General features: G+C 41.6%; 1 protein-coding gene across 1 annotated transcript in view; it reads left to right on the plus strand.

Moving 5' to 3' along the window:
- FBXL7 (F-box and leucine rich repeat protein 7) overlaps nucleotides 1-23,442 on the plus strand; it is a 183,194-nt gene that overhangs the window by 112,341 nt on the left and 47,411 nt on the right. The window lies entirely within an intron of this gene.

Consider the following 23,442-nt stretch of genomic DNA (forward strand, 5'->3'; position numbering starts at 1 on the left):
TTTGATCCTTTACTTCTCCAGCTACAGTTAAGTTTCATTTCAAGGACAGCAAAGTTTATTGATTCATCAGAGGTTATCTTACCTGCTGCAACTCAGATTGCGGGCAATTGCAGTCTTGTTTGGGTAAGAGAAAAAAGTTGTTATAACACAAGCAAACACTTTCTACACTTTCTAGCAATTCTGAAAGAATATCTCTTACAGCTGAGTTGCTTGGGAGGGGCTTTGTTGCTGATTTTATTTGTTTTGATTTGGTTTTTGACAACTGACTAGTCTGAGCAGTAGTTGGAAAGAATAGTTGTTTGGATCATTTTACACTGCTTTATGGCAAAGATTTTACTTCCAACTGTCTTAGAAATGACAAGGGCCAGATACTGATATTTTGTCCTGCCAAGTTCTTTTCGTTTAGATGTGGACTAATGAACCTTGTCTGTAGGCTGAACTGGCCTTGAGTTTTCTTTGTTAGTGGTTTTCAGAAGACCATTAACTTTTTGTGATTCAACGGAATGCACGTGGATGCTCATCTTCTGCCCCCCTTCTGACCACATCATGCTTCTAATCAACTATTTAACAAGGCTATAGTGTGATTTAGCTGACTGCAGACGGCACCTGTTTTTCTGCTTTGTATGTATTATTGGAAAAGTTCCTCTGCTTTCACTTGAACTGTGATAAAGTCATGGATAGGTATGGGGTAGTATTTTGTTCCTCTTAAGCTAGCAGTAGCTCCAGGCATTTTTACTTTTCCTATTTTTAGTATTTTCAAGTGATCCTGTAAAGCTCGATCATGTGGAAACAAACAGATCATACTTAATCTAAGAGTTCGTGGCTTGTAAATTTATAACCAAAGCAAGCCAATGCAGTTGACGGGCTTCTAGATTTGAAGTTTCTTTTTTCGCACACTTTGAGTGTTACTTTGGAGCTCTTCACTCCAGTTTGGGGTTGGTTTTGTATTATGTTGCAAGAAACCATAGCGTTTTCTTTCTGCTTTTGACACAGTAACTGTTTTGACAAGTGATGGCGTGATTAAAGGACCTGTAGTGACATAGTAATGACTGAAGCCCTGTGGGTTTTCTGTGTGCCTCTAACAGCCGTATTTATCGGATATTTATCAGAGTAATTTTCAATAGCTCAGCAGGCAGTTGTTCTGCAATGCGAAAGTGAAGCAAGTGTTTGAACAAAACCCTGCTGTCATTTGGCAACGCTATTGTGAGCAAAACCTGCAGCTATGTTAAAGACCACTAATGTTCGGTATGTTGCTGGCAAACTGCTCATGTTATTTTTGATGGCAGATCCCCAAGTGTCTGTACGCTGCAGAACACGGCAGCAGATGTAGGAAGAATTCACTAGCACACACTTCTGCCTTAAAGCACTTTCTCTCTTTCCATAGAGGGACAGTTTAGTATAGGAGCTCCTTGGTTTTATGTTCCTTTTCATCCTATCGTATTCCCTTCCTAGCCCTGTTTATAGTTCCCTGTTCTTTTGCATGCAGATGACAAACACTGAGATATCTGCATTGATTAATCTTAATCAGGTATTGTTTTTATTTGGGGGCCAGGTTTTTTATTTCTCAATGTTTTTCCCATCTCTGCTTTCTTGGAAAGTTTCAAGAACATTTAGTGACCTGTGATAGGAGTGGTTCTGTTAAATGCTGACTGCAATTTTATATTCCTTTTTCTTTATTTAATTTCTTTGGTTTGTTAGAGTTTTGAAGGTCATGCAACAGCACTGAAAGTTTACAAGTGTAAGAACTGAAATCCTATATTTATCTTTGTCCCAAGTTTCTTCTAATTCATAATATTCTGTGAAATCAGAAAATGAAATTTGATGGGAGGAAAACAAGAATAATAATAAAAGAGATTTTTTCCATTTCTAGCTTTATTTCATAAGCTATAAACACTAAAGACACAAAGTCTGCTAAGGTTACTGAGTGTTTTTGTCTCTCCTTGTGCTGGAAACAAGCTGCAGTCAGGGGACAGAATACAAACTTCAGTCTGATATCCAATCCTAACCTGAAATTTGGCCTAGGAACAGAATTTCCCACTTCTCCAAAATCATTTTACAGGATCTGTGTCTCAGTCAGGCTCTGGTTTCCACCTTAACCATACAACCTTGTGATTTTCACATCTTTGTGACCCTTAAGTTAAAACTAGGTATTTCTGGCTGCTTCTTCTGTGTTGTAATGCTGGTCAGAAAGCAACAAAATTCTGGGAGTGGCAAGCCTGTGAAGGTGAATGCTGCCAAGACCCTCACAGCCTTGGTTTGAGCTGCATATGTACACTCGTGATTGAGATAAGTACAAGCTGTCCTGGGATGCTTGCAGGAGAGGAGGGAGTTGATGCTTGGAGCATGTAACACTTTAATGGCTAGATTCTTTTTTCATGACTTTTTGCATTAAAAGTTCTGCTCTAGAAGAGAAATCAAAACAAACATAATCATAAATCTGTGTTCTAGGAAAGGAACAAAGCAATCTGATTTTCAATAACCATATGTTGAAGATCATGGAAAGCAACTGCATGTAAAAATCCTTCATTAGGCACTGCTCTGAAGTTGCATTTAATCTATTTTCTTGACAGTTCATGGAAACTTAGAGTGCATCTTTGCATGGTACTGGTTTAACTGCGTAGCTTTGCTCAAGCTAGGATTTTCTCTTTATTTTGATCCATAAAGTCAAGTCACTGTAATCCAGCCAAGTAATGTAAATTGCCTATTTCTCATCTGTGGCATACCCAAATGGTGTTCATCTTTTCAATCTAGAGTATCACAATATGTTGTGTAAAGCAACATTCTTCTACAACTTCTTTGCCAGTCTTCTACCACTCATGACCATTACTCCTTTTCATAATCACATAGCTCCAATTTCACCTTCCCAGTTACTCTCCCCCCACCCCTCCCTTCATTGTGTCCTGGCTAAAATAAGAGCATAAATTCTCTGGGCCAGAGTCTATGTTAATCTACTGCACTAAGACGTGCCATAGAGTAACATAAATACCTGAAGGGTAGGTATAGATAGATGACTTATGGGACAAAGGGGACTTCAATAAAGGAATAAAGATGTGAAAGTTGCGTGGCTGAACTTAGAGCACACCAAGGACTACTGCCAGCTCACTGGCAAATGAGCAGGTCTTCCAACAGCCAAGGTCTATAGCTTCAACTTAAGTGGCAGAAACTGGTGCTCACATAGATTAGCAGTGCTTTACATAACCTTATCTTCCATCAGTCCAGGAGAGATGTGTTGCATATTAACAAATTCTTTTCGGACGCTGTTTTGTTATTTAACACAAGCTTGGCAGAGCATCGGACAAAACAGTTCTTCTGTTCTCCCTAAGCTATTGTTCTTTCCTTCTAATCTTCTGTAAAGTCTGTTACAGGATCCTGCTTCTCTTCTGCAACTTCTGTCAATAGTTTCTAAGAAAAATCTTCAACATCTCAAAATAAAAGCAAAGCACCCTGACTCCAAACCTGCCATGTCTCTTATTTTTATGGGTATGGTGTGCTCCTTCCATGCTGCATTCCCTGAGGTGCAGTCACCTCTGAATATGCCCGCAGTGTAGTCATCTGCTTTACTGGATGACTGCTCTTAGAGAGCACATAGGAGTGTGTGTTTGGTGTGGCTGTAATTTTCACCCATGTGCAGATTTATGTAGAAAAACCACATGTAGTTTCTCACTGCAACATCCTTCTGCAGTGGTGTTGGATGTGCCTTTTCCACTCCTAGACCCTCACAGGGTCTTTTCCCCACCTCAGGGGCAGGAAAACATTAATTAAAAACATTAACCTGCTTTTGGATGAGGAATAACTTCTCTCCATGGAAAAGAGCATTTGTCAATAACCTCATTATATAAAACTTTGTTAAGCTCTTTAAAAGGCTTGAGCCTGTGAGATGCCTGATGCCGTGCGTTGCTGTGGAAGTCATGGGGAGTCATGGCAGGTGTTGCTTGTTTGCAGGAGACAGTAAGGATCTGAGGAGATGAGGGAATTAGACACCAGTGTATCTGTTACGTCAGTTAACAATGTTTGTGTGATTTGCATGCTAAATGCATCTTTCAGCAAAGCAGTAAATTGATTCTCTTTAAATAGAAATCTGGTACACAAGGGAGGGAAGGTTCTGCCATTGAGTAGCAGGAAGATGTGCTGTTAGTGTAACTTATTATAGAAACCTTGTAATTAAATTTCCCAGATAACGAAAGGGCAAGTTGAGGTCATAGAAGCAATTGGAGAGTTATTATAGTTCCTGTATTTTCCTGTGACTGCAGAAATGTGGCCATATCTCCATCAGAGCTGTACAAAGAGCTTGCGAACTTCTGATAGCTAAACGTGCAGTAAATAGGTTTATCAACTTAGTGTATTTTAAGTGTCACCTACCAGCAGGTAGGATGAAAATAATGGAACAAATAGAAAGTGTTTGTGGTGAAAGATATGAACTTAATGTAGTGTTAGGTGAGTATAAGAGCACTTACTATAAGATAGTCATGAGTGAGAAGAGAAAGAAGGACTTTATCTAAAACTGGTCCCTAATTACCTCTTTCCCCAGCATTCTGGGCACTGCTGGTGAGAAGCATGTATTGCTCTGCCTTCCCTCTGGCTTCACAAAGCATGTAGTGCATCTGCTCCTACATCTGAAGACTTCCAGTTTGCTTGAGTTCTCTGGGAAGTTTGGGCTGGTATTTATGATTGGCCCAGGGCCTCCTATAGTGTTTCAGAGGTGTGAGGCTTTTTTATTTTTAATTTTTTTCCAAGTCCTATTTTTCTCTCAATCATTATTTTCATAGAAGTCAGGTGGTTGCCACAGTCCATCTGTTTATAGCAGGCAGTGGGCTTAAGCTGCTTGCACATAGTGTATCCATTGCCCTCTCCACATCTGCCATGACACAGACTGACAGAGGTAATGAATTCAGTCTTCTGTACAATCCAGTCTCACGCTGCTTGAGTCCATGCCCTTTCAAAATGTGGTGTATGCTATTTTTCTCTCTTTCTGTTTCCACAGTGACTTTTTAAAGCTGTGTGCATGTGTATGTATGTTTAAAATAAATATTACATGCACACACATTCTATATGTTAATTTCTTATGCTATGAAATTTCATCCATAAGACTTGTCAGTGATATACTGTGGAACTGGAGATGAGAGAGAGAAGATGGTTCACACTGAAATGATATTTGCCTTCTGGATGGGCTTAACAATACAAGATTTGGATGCAGAGTTATGGTACTTTATCCTAGGGCTTAACTCAAAGGCATGGATGAAGATAAAACTGAGCATCTTGATTCCAGAGAGAATGTCTGGAGAGACATTTTAGCAAGCTGGACCAGGTTCTAGTTTTTTCCATTCCCTTTAATCACTTTAAGTTTTATGAGAGATGATAGTGTGCTTAAATAGCCCAGTATTTTCAGAGATGGATGTCAAAGGTACTGTTCTGACTGTTGAAACTGAGCATCTTTCTGATCAGAGTTTTTTCTTTGAAAAATGCTGACTTGTTGGAACTAAAACTTTTAATAGGTATGCATGTGTCTGGGGAAGCAGAGGTACAGCAGAACATCTGTTTTTTAAATGGCCAGAAGTTCAGTTACTAAGGTTTGTCTGAGACATGGGAGACATCCAGTACATCCAGTCTCTCCTTGAGTAAGGCCAGTCTCAGTTTTCAGGAAAATTTCTGTGAAGAGATGTGTTTTTCTCCCAGTGTGAAGAAGAATATTCTGCTGATCAAACAAGTTTTTGTGACTACTCAGTATCCAGCACAGAAGGAGCAGCTTGCAGGAAAGGCCCCTCTAAATGCCTCAGCAGGGGCATGTTTTGTGTTTGCCATTCAGGGGATTTGCAGTGGGGCTGCAGCCATGGAGCCACAGTGGAGCTGAGCCATCGTGCTTGGTGGGGTCCAGGAGCTGCAGCACTGCACAGCTGAGCCTCGAGCTGCTTCAGTGCCACCATGAGCTTTGGTGTTGCCACATCCATTTTACACATCAAAACAAGAGTTGCTGAAAGGTGGCAAACTCTCCAAGGGCAGCTGTCTTCCTTGCAGCCTCTTTCTGCCATTTCATAGCCCTCAGAACCGCAAACACATTTCATGTGCTCCTGCTGCTGGAGGCACAGGCCTCTTAAAGAAGGCCTGCAAAGAAGTTGTTCTTTGCCCTTTGAAGCAGTGTTTGCTAATAGCACAAATTCTGAAACTTACGTTGTTTGTACATGGTAGAAGTATATTTCTGTAGAAACATCCACTACAAATAATAATCAAAGTTAATAGCTTTAGATCCCATCAAGAAGCTCTCAAGCAGGATAAGTATATGAGGGGTTAGATTAGAAAATTTAATTTAATGCTGAAGTGGAATGGCTTTGCATTCTAACCAGGAAATTCATAAGCTCTCTCTATTCTCTGCAGGCATGGTCTGTCAATTTTTGAAGATTAAAAACTCAAGCATTGTCAAATCAGTTTATTCTCAGGAAGAACTTTCATACTTGACATCACTTACAGGTCTCCCAGGCAATGGTCCATGGCAAATGGAACTGAGAGCCAAAATTCTGCATATGCAATATTCTGCTTGTGGAGAAAAAAACAAGCTTCTGTTGGGAATCTGGACAGTCAGGATTCCTATCTTACATATTCCAATGTTTTTGAGGGATGACTGTGAAGCCATTGTCTGATTTAACCCCAGACAGTAGCTAGGTACCATACGGCTCCTCACAATGCTTCCCATCCTCCACGGTGGACTGGGGAAGAGAATTAGAAAAAAATAAAACCTGTGGGTTAAGGACAATTTAATAATTGTAGGTTAAAAAAAAAAAAAGACAAGTAATGGAGAATACCATTGCTCAGCACCCACCGACAGATTTCCAATCCCAGAGGAGTGCCAAATTCACCCAGTTTATATACTAGACACGACATTCTATGGTATGAATATTCCTTTGGCCAGGCCAGTTCAGCTGTCCTGGGCATGCTTCCTCCTGGCTTCTTGTGCACCTGTTCACTGGCAGAGCCTGAGGAACTGAGAAGTCCTTGACTTCGAGTAAGGAGCATTCAGCCACAACTGAAACATCAGTGTGTTATCAGCATTATTCTTATCCTTAATCCAAAACATGTCATTTTATCAGCTGCCTGGAAGAAAATGAACTCTATCCCAACTGAAGCTAGGACAAGCTGTTCATCTCTCTATGGTAAGCTTGACAGACTGTCCTAAAGCTTGCACTTCTGACAAAGCAGCTCCAAGCAGCTCTTGGTATAAATATTTCTCTGAACTGTGGCATCACTGAGGGTATGAGGTGCTTCCTGGTACAGAAGCATGAAGTCCTGAGCTTGTGCCATATGGACTTGTATTTCAATGAAACAAGTCCCTGAGGATAAATGCTAGGAAGTGTTTTCATAAAGAAGGTTTTTAATCAACTTTTTTAAAAATTATTTTTTCACACTATAAAATGCATTTCAGAAGTGAGGTTATTGGTTACAATATGAATCAGCAGGTTAACAGCTGCACAAATTTCAACTAGCAGCCAATTACCACTGGTATCCCTTGGGCACTGATGCTGGGCCACACTGTTTAAAATCCAAATTAATAACACAGGTGGATGGTATAGAGTGCGTTCTCAGCAAGTTTATGGATAATACCAAACTAGGTGGAATGACTGATCTATTTGATTGCAGGGGGAATATCATCTGGCTGGAAAAAATGGCCTGAGGCTGGGCTGTATTAGTAAAAGCGTGGTCAACAAGCTTAGGGAAGTAGCCCTTTCTCTTTGGCACCTGTGAAGCCACACCTGCTCTACTGTGTTTGTTTTGAGCTCCCCAGAACATGAAAGATATTGGCCTAATGAAGTGAGTCAAATGAAACATCATTAAAGAAAGTTGAGGACCCAATCGCTTACCTGTGACCAAAAGCTGAGAGGACAGAGCTTGTTTTGCTTGCAGAACAGTCTTGGGGACATCATGTTGCTGCCTACAGCTACTTTAATGGAAGAGTAAAGAGGAGATTGAGGTGGACTCTTCTGGCCATACTGAGTAAGGTGGGCTAACCTCAGTTTGTGCCTTTGAACTGGCCATTGATGAGTGTGCTGGGCCCTGCTGCTCTTTCCTCACTAGCAGAAATTAACTCCTGCTGCCCAACTTTCCATTGATATTTCCAATACTTGTGCAGTGCTGACTATCCCAGAAGTATTTTGAGCTCTACCAAAAGGTGCTTTCAGTGACTTAGTCATAAAAGTAGCTGCCATTTAACATAATTTGATTTTTTTACACAATTCAAATGGAAGTTTGTAGATGATGTTGATAGTCTAGTTAATTCCTAGTAAGCTTTCAACTCTTTGAAGTTAAGTAAAAAAAGTTTTTTACATTTGTGTATTTGTGGCATGAGAGGATAGCTCTAATGTAAAATCTTGGAAGCAGAAGAAGTCCTCTGAAATAAAAAATTTAGAAATCACAATAAATTGTAATTGATCAGTCCTTATTCAGGTTAGGTTAGATTTAATGGATTGAGGAAAATAATTGGGCTGTTTGCATACAGCTTGCATTCTTGTAGCTCAGCTTGCGGATTTGCTGGGAAGCCAATTCATACCATTTGATAATGATGGGGGAATAGAAGGTCTTGTCCAGCAATACACTGAGGGTACAGTGACCATTCAGGAAAAATCTGAGATCCTTCATTGCTTCACGGAAAGGATTTGGCATCTCATGGCTTGTGCTGTTCAGTGAGCTCAGTAGCTATGAAATTGTGGGCTTTCAATCTCTGGAAGCAATAGTATGGCCCAAGAACTTGTATATCAGGCTGTACAAAATTACAGAGAGGGAGTTTCTGGCTAAAATTTATTCCAAACTAGCCTGTCTCTACCATCATTCAGATCAGTAAATTTCTTTGTGAAATACGTTTTTTAGTTCCTGTCACCAGTAGCTTATGTGCTTTGGTTCTGATTCAGTATTTATTGCAGTAACTACCTGAGCAGGTGGCAGGGGAGAGGGAGGGACTTGTGAGTTTTTTGGTTTGAGGAGTTGTGTTAGTTTGGTTTCAGGTGGGCTGGCATGGGGGTTTTCTAGATTTTAATGAAGGAGACTGGGGGTAAGAAACAACAGATCAATACAAATATTTAGAGAACCTTCAAGCAGAACAGCTTTTTATCCAGTAATTGGTAAAACTGCAGAAACTTGTGGAGAAGAACTGAATTTTAAAGGAGCAGCTGGAGTAGGGCTGGGAACAGTATTAGTAGCTGACTGATGATTCAGTTCCCAGGAAAGAATCTTGCAGAGCTAAGGCTCTGCAAACAACACACAACTCTAAGCTTCTTTTTCAGTCACAGTGATAGCACTGAATGTTATTAACCCTGCCAAGTAATTTGATTACATGTACTCAGTTAAGCAGTGGTTGCTTTGGGTAGGAACACAACTAGGGCAGGAGACCTGGAGGCAGGTCTGGACTTCCTCTTCCTGATGAGAGAGTGTGAAGAGTCATGTGGATAGTGTCATTTCTAATATCTTAAAAGTGGTTTAATTTTAAACCTGTTTACATTTGACCTATTAGGTTGAAGGCATTCTTTTTTCATTAGTCTTGGCTTGAAAAGATAAGCTTCTCTGTTTAGAGATTAAATTAGCTGGAACAAATTTGACCAAATTGTTTTTCCCAAATGCTTATAGGCTGTAATGTCACATGCTGATCTAGAGGAGATCACCTCCATGTTTCTTTAGTTGGAGTTTGCTTTCTCTTAAGGATTTATTAGTATCTTGAAAGTGATGGTTTTGTTCTTAATGTATTAAGTGCCAGGGATCTAAGCAATATTTTTCACAGTGTTTTGCTTCCAGTAGTCCTTAAGACTCCTTCTAATATTTAATTTTCTTATTCCCATCTCTGAAAAGCATTGTGAAAGCATTGCATTCTGGCAATTTTGATCAATTGTTCTGTTTTAACACTTTGCCACTTTCATGTCTGTCCTGATACCTATCCACTTCATAGCATATCTGTTGCTTCCTGACTGGAAGGCCTCTTCTGGAAGCATGTGTGTGGTGGAAATTTTATGGTCGACTCTGCTCATGGAAGGTCCTTCCAGATTGCTGTTGTTCCTCTTTTTCAAACTAATCAGTCAGGCAGGAAGCAGCTGCTGTAGGAATGTGTTGAAACATGGAGCCTTTTGCATTTTAGGCCAACAGTCACAACTTCTATCACAACCGGCAGGTGACAATTAGTGTCACGTTGCCTACTGCATTTGTTGGCTGTGTTGTCTCCTGTCTGATTTCTGGTGGAAAGATGACCAGAGTCTGGAAAAAGATGGAGGAGTATTCTACTTTCTTTGGAAATTGGCATGAAAACCATGGGGACAGAAATCTAATTTTGTTGGTTGAATGGCTCAACATTGAATTTATAGTATTAATACCACTGAACACTTTTAAGTTAAACTGTTATGAGGTATCCTCTGATTCCTTGCTAAGTTAGATTACGTGAGGTCATGATTGATTTACAGAGGTTTCTTGACTGATTTGGTTTTAAAAGTTCTTGAGTAATTTTTAATACACTGTCCTTGTTTCTCTTGTATTCTCTGTTATTAAAGTAGTTACTGTTAGCGTACATTTCTTATTTCATTGCTGTTTCAAGGGAATTGTTCTTATCTCAACATGTGATCTTTACCTTTTGTGCCTCCAATTCTCTTCTCCATCCTGCCCTAATGGGAGGGGGAAGGGGAAGCAAGAAATAAGCAAACAGCACATACTTTGGAGCGTTTCAGTGGGAACACTGATTTGGGGAATACCACTCCTAAACCACAACATATGCACAGTACAGGAAACTGACTCAGGAGAGCTCTCCTCTATTTTCCACTTCAGTAAGAGAATTTGTCACACCCTCTGTTGATTGGAAGCCTAATTGCTCTTCCATACACCTTTCTCCTTAGCATTTTCATCTGGATAATGTAAAATTGGAAGGATCATGCAACTAGAGCAGGTAACAAAGAATTAGTGTTTGAGGATACATTTTCTGTCATGAATTGTCTGAAATATGTGAATTAGCTGCTAGATGTAATGCTGTTTCTTTCTAAGCTGCCTTTTTGAAGTGCTGAACATCACCCTTAAATGACTGAACACCTTGAATCCTCATGTAGGGACTAATAGTCACAAAGTTCATCTCTCTGCCTGGGTGTGCTTTCTAGATAACTTCCAAGCTCTCACAGGTGTGTTAGGTAATGGACCAGTCACATATTGGCTGGGAGTTGTTTGCATCTGAGATAGTTAGAATTGATGTCTTTTGCTGAATTTAAATGTTTTCTCTTGCTGATTGTCATTAGGGCTGTGTATGTTGGTGGCCTGCAGTGAGCCATAACACGAACTAATTGGGAATGGCTCAGCTGCCAAACTGCACAAGCAGCATGAGGAATAGCAAGAGCTTTCAGTTGAGTAACCTCTACTGGCCTGGGGAAAACACAGCTTGCTCCTGTCTGTGTCTTTGGCTTTCAGTGTTGCCAGAGCCTTGTCAAGGTTGTTTTGCTTGGTCATTGAGTGACTGGTGTTCTCTTATCCAAGTTCAGTTATCGAAGTGGAGGAACATTAGCCATGGAACTGTAAAGTTAGTTGCAAACTCCTGGAAGTTCGAATTTCTTGATTGGGCTTTTGATTCTGCTCTGCTAATTTATTAAGATAGCTTTTGCTTCAGGAAAAAGATTCCCAGAATATATGAAAACACATTGCACAAGGAAACAATGGCAGGAATAAAACTTCTCCACTAGCAAATGGGCATGTTGGCTAGTCTTGTCATACACATGGATTTAAATACAAACCAGTTTTAAGTTGCACTAATTTTCTATATATGAACTGTAATGAAACTTAAGTGGAAACAAACCCTGCTGCTGTTTGTTTTGTTTGGATATTGGCAAAGCTTGTGGCATGTTTCTTCTTCCTCTTTTCATAACTATTTCAATCAAGTGCAGACAAAATTAACAAAGAATTAGCCTGTCCCTGTTTGTAAGTGAAAACAGGCATCTCTGAACTCTCCATTGTTAAGGTATGCACAGTATTTGCATAGCAGAGAGTATTTTATTCCTACTGTAGCACTATTTTTGCAACCTCATTTTGGGGGAGATTAATGGGGAAAACTGAGTTTAGATTTTGCTTTAGGAGAAGGAATATTGCTTTCTTAAGAAGAATTAAAGTAAGTGGGAAAAGGCTTTGAAAACTGTATCAGACATCAGTCTGATTTCCAAAGAACTCCAGATTTAAAGTGTTTTGTCAGCATCATTCACCCTTTTTTTTTTCTCCTTCTGTCCTACTGCATCCTTACCTGAAGTCAGTGTTCTGGCTGAAGAGCAAAAATCAGTCTATATTACATGCTTACAGAGCTGACAGTCCATCAAACAAAGTATTGAAAAACTTCAGGTGTTCAAAATACTTCACAACTTAACCTGTGGCATGGTGTCTTCATGGTAATTTTAATTTGCTTGCATAATCTCAATGTGGCCCCTCTGAGAAGGGCCATACTGCTTTAGCAGCATGATTAAAGTACTGTTCTGCATTGCCAGTAGCTCAGATAAGGGCGTCAACTTCTCCCTGTAGATTGGCAGTACAGGTATGTCATTGCTTAAACTTTTTGAGGATGAAGTTCTGAGTTAAATTTCCAAATTAATTAACAAAGCATTGAACCTCACCTTAATGGTGTGTCTTTTTATGTGTCTCAAGGCAATGGATCATCTCACAAGCTCAAAGATGATGTCTTTTATACTGTTAGAGTCTTGTTTTATTACTTTTGATATATTTTGATTTTTTGGGTTTATTTTTTATGACTTTTTTCTTCCTATTTTACTTCATCTACTTCATGTCTGTGACCTTACATTTTTTTCTTCTTTTGAAGTTGCACGTAAATTTTTTCACAAATAGTTTATTTTCATTATTGTAGTAAGAGGATATAAAACCAAGGTACATTCACTGCATGTTCAGGAGCCTGGTTTTAAACCAAATGCTGTGCTGGAATGGTGAAGTGGAGAATCAAGCCCAAAATAATGATTGATTTTAATTTATTGTAAACATGGGATTCTTTTTTTCCAAGCAGCAATTTTTGGATGAAAAGTACCCAGAACGTCTGAATTGACTCTAGAATTACAGCCATCCAAAACATCCATAATAAAATCCAAACCCACTCGAACGTACTTGTGTTTTAGTGTTTCATTATAAACCCTTAACTCAGCCAAGGTTAGCAACCCTTTGCAAACCTGGCCAGAACTGTGGGGGAATCTAAAAATGAGAGAATCTAGGTCAGTTTTTTTCTTTGTGGATGGAAACATGAAAAACCTGATGGGTTTACGTGGTTTCAGCTTCTTAGCCATGCAAAAATTCCAAGTTGTGTTGAGCTCCAAGTGAGCTGGGCAGCTAAAATGAGTGATCTGCATTGTCAAGTTGGTTTAGGTTCTACTGCCTTGCATTGGATCCCTGAAGAAGAGGACAATGAAGACAAGAAGAGGACAGTCACTTATCTTCTATATGGCACACAGAGACATCTGTAATTGTAGTCTTTTGGGGCATTATTTCAGATCGCAGGGAAAATGGGAGAGATAACTAAGGGAGGATTTTCCAGGAGAGGACAGTGCATTGACTCTCCCACTGGTTGTGCTATCTGTTGCAGTATGAGTTCTCCAGGATCACAGGATATGGGAGTGGAATTGTCTTTGAGCCATAATGACTGTATAGGCAGAGAGCACTACCCAGGCACATGAGTAAAAGGATTTTCTGTCCCCAGCAAGGAGCACTTGTTTATTCCCAGCCTTGAAATGTTCCAGTGGCTCTGAGGAAGAGAGGGAGAACATGCCCAGTATATATACCTGCCTCTGATCTGGGGCAAAAACTGTTCCTAGCTGAGGTAGTGGAACATTTTATGTCATCAAGCGTAAGACTTGGTAATACTTCTTGTAGTCTTCACCTTTAAGTGTTAGGAATGCATTAATGGGTAGGTAAGTTCATTCCCAGAAGGGCTAAACTCTGGTAATAGAGAACCCCTTTAGTGCTGTAGCCTGTTTCCTAGTTCAAATTCTAATCAAATCTGAAACAAGCCTAGTGGGAAAAATGTAGGTGGAAAGGGTGCTACCTGCATTTTGCCTCATACCTCTTTGGTCCTCTCCTGTTTGAATAGGATGTCATGGACTTTCTAAATGCCATGGATGCTCCAGGGTGGGTGCCCAGCTGTTCTTCTCTCTTCACTGGCCTCCTAAGGCTTGTTGTGGGCTTTGTTATGTGACCTTCTGTGCAGAGAGATCTTCTGTGTCTACTTCTTAGTGATGATAAATCTTTACTTTCTAAAGGCTTCCATTGTAGCCTTATTGTAGCTGGGAGAACTTAGGAGGTTTCACAACAAAAATGGCGATTATGAAAGTAGTCTTTCAATGGGATCTGGACTTAAAAGCATCCAGTACCATAAATCACCAGGCTAAGTAGACAATTCAAAGTACCAATTATGTCCAGAATTATTTTGGGTACTGTGAACATTATTAGTGATGAAAGTCCTCTATTGCCTCAGCCAGCAGAAATTCTCAATGGTTTTTTGTTTGTTTTGAGTGCATGAGGGGTTGTTTAGTTTCTCCATTTGGGTTTTTTTGGTACATTTAAAGTAAACTCATCTTCAGTGCTTGTGTCAGTAGTAGTCATTTTCATATTCATAGAACAAAATGAACATCTGAATAGAAATACAGAACATAAAATGGGATTACAAGACATCCTGAGAAAGCAGGTTTTTTGTCAGATGGATATAAATACACTTCATAATAAGGATGGTGGGGTATTTTACCCATCTCACAAATGTAGAGATGGAACATGGGAAAAGCAAAGTGTAAGAAATAAAGGTTTACTGAAACAAAGGCTGGGATTCCTAATTTGGTTCTGTGTTTTATGAGCTCCTAAGTAAATGTAGGAGTGGACGCAACAAATCTTTGTTTATGTATGCAAATTCTGAAGAGAAGAATATGCTGTGTCTTTGAGCTTTGTTTGAGTGTTGTTTCCAGCTTAAAGCAGCTATCCCCAGAATTCAATTCTTTTTAGTGAGGATTAAAATTATTGAAATAAGACAAATTAAACCTAATGAGGAATGATTTGCAAGTCAAAATACAAGAAAAAGAGGTGACAAAGAGGCAAAAATCAAGTAGGCTTCTGTCCTGACCTTACCTGCAGAAGAAGGAACAGATCTGACTTGTCTGGTTTTCATTCAGACTCCTCAATTAATTTAATTTTCATTTCTTCCAACATGTTATTTTATAGAGGTGGATACTAGATCTACAGCTTGTAGTCTCCAGGTTGTTCATGCTGTGAAGGTGTGGAGAGAGTGGGCTGTGAAGTTTTCTGAGGTGTCTCAGCCTGCCTTTTAGAGAGTGAGTCAGTGGAAGAGGCCATGAGGGTTCAGAGCAGGGTCATTCAAACCATTGGTACCACTGCTGAAAGCTGTGGGTGGGATGGTGCTGTGAAAGGACTGAAACATCCCATCAGGTTCTGTCTGGATCATTGTGTTATGCATTGCAGACATTCTTTTCACCTTCAAATTCATGTACAAATAAGTGAATATGAATTCACATATGCAGAAACTGAAGCTTCCCGTTTACACTCTAGCTCGTGCTCCTAATTTCCCTGAAGTGCATACAAAATATCTCACTGGGATCTTTAGAATGTGTTTTATTTACAGTCTTTTTTTAAACACCATGTCTTAGTTCTGTTGGGAGGAGGGTGTGGTATTGGCATGCAAGTACTATTGACTCCCTCTTGTGGCTAACTTAAAAAAAAAGAAGTTAAAACTACATCAGTGATAGTATTGGGAGGTAATTTTCCTGTTGTTTAAATGTCTGTTGGATGCAGTGACTTTTCTGCATCTAAAGCCTTTCTAAGTGCTTCCCTTGGATGTCCTTTAAATGTCTAACACGGAGAAGGGAAGCAGAATATAGTAAAAGGCTACAATTAGATGGTAACAGTTTATTTCAGGTACACATGGACATTTGTGTTTAGGCAGGTTTTAATGCAGGAAACTAATCTTCTGGGGAATGCTGGCTCTTAGCAAGCAAATAGTTCTTACCCTTGCTTCATCATCAAAATGTTTCTGCATTTCAGTGTTTTCACATTTACCAAACAAATATCTTTGTGTGTGTGCATGCCTACAGAGTTACAGAAGGTAGCTGCTTACGTATCTGATCATGTTTTTAGTACATCACCAAAATTTTCATTTCCATGCTCACTCAACCACAATAGAAAGCATAACTGTGTGGTCAGTGATTAGAAGATTTCCTTCGGATTTTTCTAATGAAATAGATGCTTCATCTCTGATTCAGTGTCCAGTACCTACTTCCTTTGTTTTCTTCCTCACATTTTTTACTCTCCAAACATCAGCATTTCAAGTGTTACATGATACACTATTGCAGAATTCAGCCTGTAGGCTAACAGTAACATTTTTCCCCATGTATCTCCCATTTTCATTAACTTCAATTAATACTAAATTGGAGGGAAAGGTCTATGAGATTGCTGTGCATTTATGCCCAGCATGTATCTTTGCCCTGGTTTTTTTTTCTTCTCTCTAGGAACTTATCACAAATGTTATTATTGCTAAAGTAGATTTTGTAATTTAGGATATCCATCTATCTGATCTCTGTTGCTAAAGGCTTAATTCTTACAAGTGTCTTAGTGGCCTGGCATGGCTTTTATTTCCATCACAGCAACATGGGAATCTGTGCTCTTGCTAGCACATGTTCCCCAGCCTGTGCCAAGGCACTTCTTCACATGTCATTAAACTACATCATCAGATATTTAATGACTAGATTACACTGCCTTTGTTCTTAAAATAAAGGATTAAATCCCCTTTGTTCATCTGGTTTTAGAAACAGTTGTTCCCCAGACTACAGAAAGTTGTTAAATGAAAAGTTGTGCTGGTTGTTACAAGGCTTTTAACTTTTTTTCTGGATGCCATTTAAAATGCATTTAAGTAGGAAAAGAACAGGATTTTTCCTGTTTTCTTCAGGACTTGCTTAAAATACAGTAGCCAAAAAATATTTAATAGAACTCTTAACTAGAGTCACTGTATTTAGCATAGTTTAACTGCAAGCTTCATCATGGAAATATTGAAAACATGGAGATCTTGGTCCTCATTCATCAAAGATCTGATGATGAACAGACATGGAATTCTTTCTTAGGGCTGCTCATTATTTCAGTTTTAGTCTGGAGCCTTCCTGCTGAAGTTGCTTTGTTTTGTTCTTATCAGAGCAGCCTTTCTCCCGCAGTGTCCATACACAGGTTATAGGTTACATTTGATCCAACTGGTGACTGCTACTCATCAGACTGGTTCTGAAATTTCTTTGAAACACCTGCTCTCCCAAAACACATCCAAAACTGGTGGGAGCCTCAGAGGTGAGGGGAGCTGGGAGTAGACATTTACTCCTCTAACATACTTGGCTATATTGCTGCACTGCACCAAATGTACCATTCCACCACATGGCTTGGACAGCCTCTGGGTCAAATCTGTAGTTACCAACATCAGAAAGTGCACATCAGCAGCAGGATACAAAAATACAGCTTTTACTTTGATTCTTTTTTTTTTTTTTTTTTTTTTGAAAAAAAACACCTCAGTAGTAGCACCAAGGAAAGAATATCACCTCAGTTGTTTTGTGCTTCCCTGGCAGGTCTGCGGTTGACCTGATTGACTGACTTCAGCAACTTACTGATTGTCCAGGAGAGCTGCTTAATGATTTAAGAAGATTTTTGGGTGTGCCTTTGTGCAAAAGGCCCAGTTGCTCCTCCCCTAGAACCCTCAGTCAGGCATATTTCTGCTGCTGATAATGCCCAGACACGTGGTGTGAATGAGAGCAGCACACTGAGGTGAGCAGCAATGCTGCTGCTGCTGCTGCTGAATGAGTTCTGAGACCTCCTTATCTTGTCTGTGCTCCTCTGAAGTGCTGCTCCCACTGAGAAAAAAGCTTCAATTTATACTCACAAAAACTTGTCTTTCTTTTACCACATATTTCTTAGAGACTTGGAGGTTCTGTATTTTACAGTACTTTAAAAGTCAGTGGGATTTAAAAAAATTAGCCTATTACAGTAATTTCACGACTATAAGGCGCACCCTTTTGACTAAAATTTTCCCTCGAACCCGGAAGTGCGCCTTATAGTCCGGTGCGCCTTATCTGATGTACAAAGCGCCGAAATTTGCCAAACCGGAAGTGTGAGCTGAGAGCCGTGGGGGGAGCCGGAAGTGCCACCCCAGCCGGCTGGGGGCGGGCCCAGAGGCCCGCGGCACTGCCCCTGCCGGGTGGAGGCGGGCCAGGGGGCCCGAGGCACCGCCCCTCTCCGGTCCAGGCAGTCCCGGGGCCCCATGGCTGCCGGGTGAATGTGGGCTAGGGGGGCTGCGGCACCCACCTTCCCAGGTCCAGGCAGTACCGGGAGCCCATGGCTGCCGGGTGAATGTGGGCTAGGGGCCCCGCGGCATCCCCGCTCCTGGGTCCAGGCAGTCCTGGGGGCCCATGGCTGCCGCGTGAATGCGGGCTAGGGAGCCCGCGGTACCCCCGCTCCTGGGTCCAGGCACTCCTGGGAGCCCATGGCTACCAGATGAAGGCGGGCTAGGGAGCCCACGGCACCCCCGCTCCTGGGTCCAGGCAGTTCCGGGGGCCCATGGCTGCCGGGTCCAGGGTGGCCTGGTGGCTTGCGGCACCGCCCCTACCAGGTGGAGGCAGGCCCGGGGGCCAATGGCTGCTGGGTTGAGGCGGGGCCTCGGCCAGCAACCGCACGGGGTGAGCTGGGGGCGGGGCCTCGCTGCAAAAAAAAAGTGCACCTTATAGTCCGGTGCGCTTTATATGATCTACAAAGTCGCGAATTTTGCCGAATCCAGGGGGGTGCGCCTTATAGTCCGGTGCGTCTTAGGGTCATGAAATTACTGTATATCTTCAAAGCCTAGGTGTTTATGTCTGACTTCTAAGGCAAATCTAGATATACAGTAATTTCACGACTATAAGGCGCACCGGACTATAAGGCGTACCCCCTGGGAGTCGGCAAATTTCGCAACTTTGTAGATCAGATAAGGCACACCGGACTATAATGCGCACTTTTTTTTTTTTGCAGCGAGGCTCCGCCCCCAGCTCCCCCCACTTGATTGCTGGCTGAGGCCCTGTCTCAACCCGGCAGCCATTGGCCCCTGGGCCCGCCTGTACCCGGTGGGGCCGGGGCATCCCCACTGCCACTCCGTGCAGTGTCCCCGAAGCCCTGCTGCTCCGGGAGTTCCCTGGCGCGTTGGGTGACCCGATGCCGGCAGGCCCGCCCCACGGGGCCACCTCCCTGATGCCAGCGGCTTTGCCCCCCCACCCGGGCTGCGCCGTCGCACTTTCGCTCTCCCGCGCGGCCGCTGCCCCAATGCCACCAGGCTTGCTCCGGCCCGGCGCTGGCCTGATGCTGCCACCGGGTGGGCTCTGCTCAGCTGGGGACTGTTGCGGGCTCGCACTTCTGGGGTGGCAAATGTCACAACTTTGTATATCAGATAAGGTGCACCGGACTATAAGGTGCACTTCTGGGTTCGCGGGAAAATTTTAGTCAAAAGGGTGCGCCTTATAGTCATGAAATTACTGTACGTGTATATGAAGTAAATTCTGATTCATCACCAGGCTTTAGATAGTGTAATGCTAGACAAACCAGTTAAATGCCAAGCCACGTTATAAAGTGAGCTTTGTCAGATCTGGGATTAGAATAAATATTTCTGGCTTTTTGCTGATTATCCCATCAAAGTAAATTCTGGCACCTTTGAGCTTGGTCAGTAATTTCCTTGACACAGCAGTCTCTTGGGCAGTAATAGGGAAACATCCATTGTTCTTGTCAAATTTTTGGGTTTGACGGCACAATTTTTGTTTGCCTCACCTGGCTCAACACTATCACATACTGTCTCCCACTTGGGCACAAGTTCTGTGGTACAGGAACAGGCCTAGGCCTTAAGAGCATGTATATCTTTATATTATGAGCTGCAATGTCTTAATTTCATGAGTTAGGCTGTGTTTTTTTTCTTTTTTCTTTCTCCTTTGTTAAACTCTTACATCATCCTGAAAGTGGTCAATTAAAGACCTCCCTTCCCTTTTGCAAACAGGCTTGTGCTGTACAGATTTGTTTGATACAGAACACAGCTTTTGGAGCTATTAGACACATAATCAGCAGGGATATGTTTCCCCCAGCTCTTTCCTGAGCAGAAAGTTGCCAGATTATTTAACAGACTTTTTTTTGGTCTTTTTTCCTTCTTTTTTTTTTTTTTTTTTTTTTAAGTTTGGATTCTTCAGTCTGTCCTCTGGATTCTGAATAGGTGAAGTAATTTCCACATGCAGATGGTTCATGCCTTTACACACGAGCCTGCTTTTCCCTTCTGGATTCCTACAAGTAAATTAACAAGTGGAACTATAAGCCAGTGACTAGCCAACAGTATGCTCAGCCTCTCTAGTTTCTTCCAGACTCCTGCTTTGCTCAGTCAGTGGTATTAGGTTGTGCTCCACGTTGTGCTGGCAGGGAGCTGGCTTTACATGGCTCCTTCTGGCTTTGCACAGCATGTGTGGAGTCTCCTTTTGGTTCATGGAACTGGGCGTGCCTTCCAACACAGCCCAGCCTCCCTGAGTGATGCTGTCCTTTCTTGTGCTTGAGCAAAGCTCCCCAGGGTAGAAAGGGATGCCAAGCTGGCTGCTTTCTCCAGGTGTTGGGTAGAATGGAGGTAGCAGCTGCAGCCTATCAGGGAACGTGCATAGTGCAAAGCATTTTCACTTTTCTTCCATGTGCTCCTTTCTGTCATAATTAGATTTCAAAATTGTCATTGAGTTAGTTTGATATCTTGGGTAATGTAATTAATAAATTTGTTACTGAAAAGAAAGTCCCACGGATATAATTTTTATATTTTATAGGAATAGGTTTTATATAATACTGTAACCATAATATTTAATAAGTTTATTATATATAATTATATATTCCATATAATTTTGTCATGCACTATATGTTACAAATATTATTTATAAGCAAGCTTCATACTTGATCAAAAAGCCAGCAAAACCTCATGTAATCTAGACTTGAAGGCCGACTAGTTCAAGAACTAGGAGGTAGTTAGGTATTTGTCTATTCCATTACAGTAACTTTTATGATAATAATTAATGAATCGTGTTTTACAGTCATGTAGTAATGTATTTAATAATTTAACAATATAAATACATACAAATAAATATAATAAAATTCAGCTCTCTGGGCTTTGGTGACCCTTGTGGGTTTTGCCAGGATATGAGGCTGATGAGGTACCATATGACAGCAGTGTCCTTTCAGCGGTCACTAGCTGTAGGGTCTAGGGTTGCTGCATTTGCACAGGGATTTATGCTGTGGCAGGGGCAGCAGGTTGCCTCTCAGGAGCTGCTGGCTCACAGCCCCCCAGTGCCTAGGCAAGCTCTTTTAATAGCAGTGTGATTCCCTTCCCTGCAGAACTTGTGGTGAGCTGGCTCCTGTGCCACACACACAGTGACATCTCAGGCCATGGAGGAGGAAGGCCCATTGGCAGGCTGCGTTGTGATCTAAGGAGGACAGTCAGAAGAGCAGCCTCCTCCTGTGTGTGTGAGTGATGGCAGTGGGTGACTGCAGGGTGTGTGAGCAGCCAGAGCTCTTCAGATACTCCAGAATGGCAACTTTGCACTCACAGAGGGGAAGGCAGAGCTTGCACAATGAGATGAGAGGATGCACATTGGCTGAAGAGCATCTGGGGTATTCATTGGGTAAAAAACTGGCTGGATGGCCAAGCTCAGAGAGTTGGGGTCAACGGAATTAAATCCAATTTGGTGACCAGTCACCAAAGGTGTTCCCCACTCTGGGGCCAGTCCTGTCTAATATCTTTATCCATTATCTGGACAAGGGTATTGAGTTGCACCTTCAGTGTGTTCACAGACAACACCAAGTTGGATGGGGGTACTGATCTGCTGGAGGGCAGGAAGGCAGAGACATCTGTACAGGTTGGAGTGATGGGCTGAGGCCAATGGTATGAGGTTGAACAGGGTGAAGTGCTGGTTTCTGTCACAGCAACTGCAGGCTGCACTACAGGCTGGGAGAAGAGTGGCTGGAAAGTGGCCCAGTGGAAAAGGACCTGGGGCTGCTGGTTGACTGCAGCTGAACATGAGCCAGAGTGTGCCCGGGTGTTACAGGAAGAAGGCAATAGGATCCTGGCCTGTATCAGCAAGAGTGTGGCCAGCAGGAGCAGGACAGTGATTTACCCCTGTACTCAGCACTGGTGAGGGCACACCTCAAATCCTGTGTCTAGTTCTGGGCTCCTCACTACAGGACAGGCATTGAGGTGCTGGAGCCTGTCCAGAGAAGGGCAACAGAGCTGGTGAAGGGTCTGGAACATGTCCTATGAGGAGCAGCTGAAGGTAGTAGGGTTGTCCTGTCTGCAGAAAAGGAGGCTCAGGGGAGGCATTATTGCCCGCTACAGGTACCTGGCTAGATGTTATGGTGAGATGGGGGTCAAGCTCTTCTCCCAGGCAGCTAAGTAATAGGACAAGGGAGAATGGCCTCAAACTGTGCCAGGGGAGGTTTAGATTGAATACTCTGAAAAAATTATTCACAGAAAGTGTGGTTAAACAGTGAAAGATGCTGCCCAGGGAAGTCATGAAGTCACCATTCTTGGAAGTGTTCAAAAAACAGACAGCTATTGCATTCCATTAGATGGTTTAGTGGGCATGGTGGTGTCAAGTGAAAGGTTGGATTTCTGATGATCTTGGAGGCCTTTTCCAACCTAGATGATTCTATGATCTATGTTGGGAATGTTTTGGTTCCTGCAACCAAATGCTCCAAGTATTACTGAACTATAATGCAAATTAAATAGTATACTCATTCTTTTTTTTAAAAAAAGCTAGCAAATCAAATGATTTAATGGGAGCTGCCCTCCTTGTGTGCTAGCTCTTGCATTTGGCAGTTGAATAATAAGGTAATATATTGCTTTCTTTTCCCCTCTCTGTCATTCCTCTTCCATTCTTTGTAGTTATTCAGGGACATTGCTTCAATGGTTGCAAAGATGGTAGCAGAACAATTGTTTTAAAAAGTTGAAACAAAATATCAGCATAATGTTAATTACTTCCAGACCTAACTGGTAGTGATTCTAAAAGAAGAATAAACTCTTTGAAGAAATTGCAAAGTATCTTTGAAGTTTCTACGAATTTAGTGATTTCTCACTGCAGAAGAGTCTGCAATGGACGGACTTTCTTGCATGGACAGGAAACACAGACCTTTACTTCCTTATGTAGCAGCATATCATTTTTAGAACTCTCAAAATCATCTAAAAGAAATGGTTAGAGGGAACCAATCTCTTAAGTTGTTCCAGAGCTTCATTAGATTTTATGGGGGTTTTTTTATAATTTTTTTTTCCATTAAGAATGTCTACTGCAATTTCTAAATATTATACATAATTATATGTTTTTTATCCAAAGCTGAGTGGTCCTCTATCAAATCTGTCTTTTCCTACTGACACTTACAAATGGTTATGCTGGACCTCCTCTG

Source organism: Catharus ustulatus, chromosome 1 (genome assembly GCF_009819885.2).
Source record: "Catharus ustulatus isolate bCatUst1 chromosome 1, bCatUst1.pri.v2, whole genome shotgun sequence".
Classification (NCBI taxonomy): domain Eukaryota; kingdom Metazoa; phylum Chordata; class Aves; order Passeriformes; family Turdidae; genus Catharus; species Catharus ustulatus.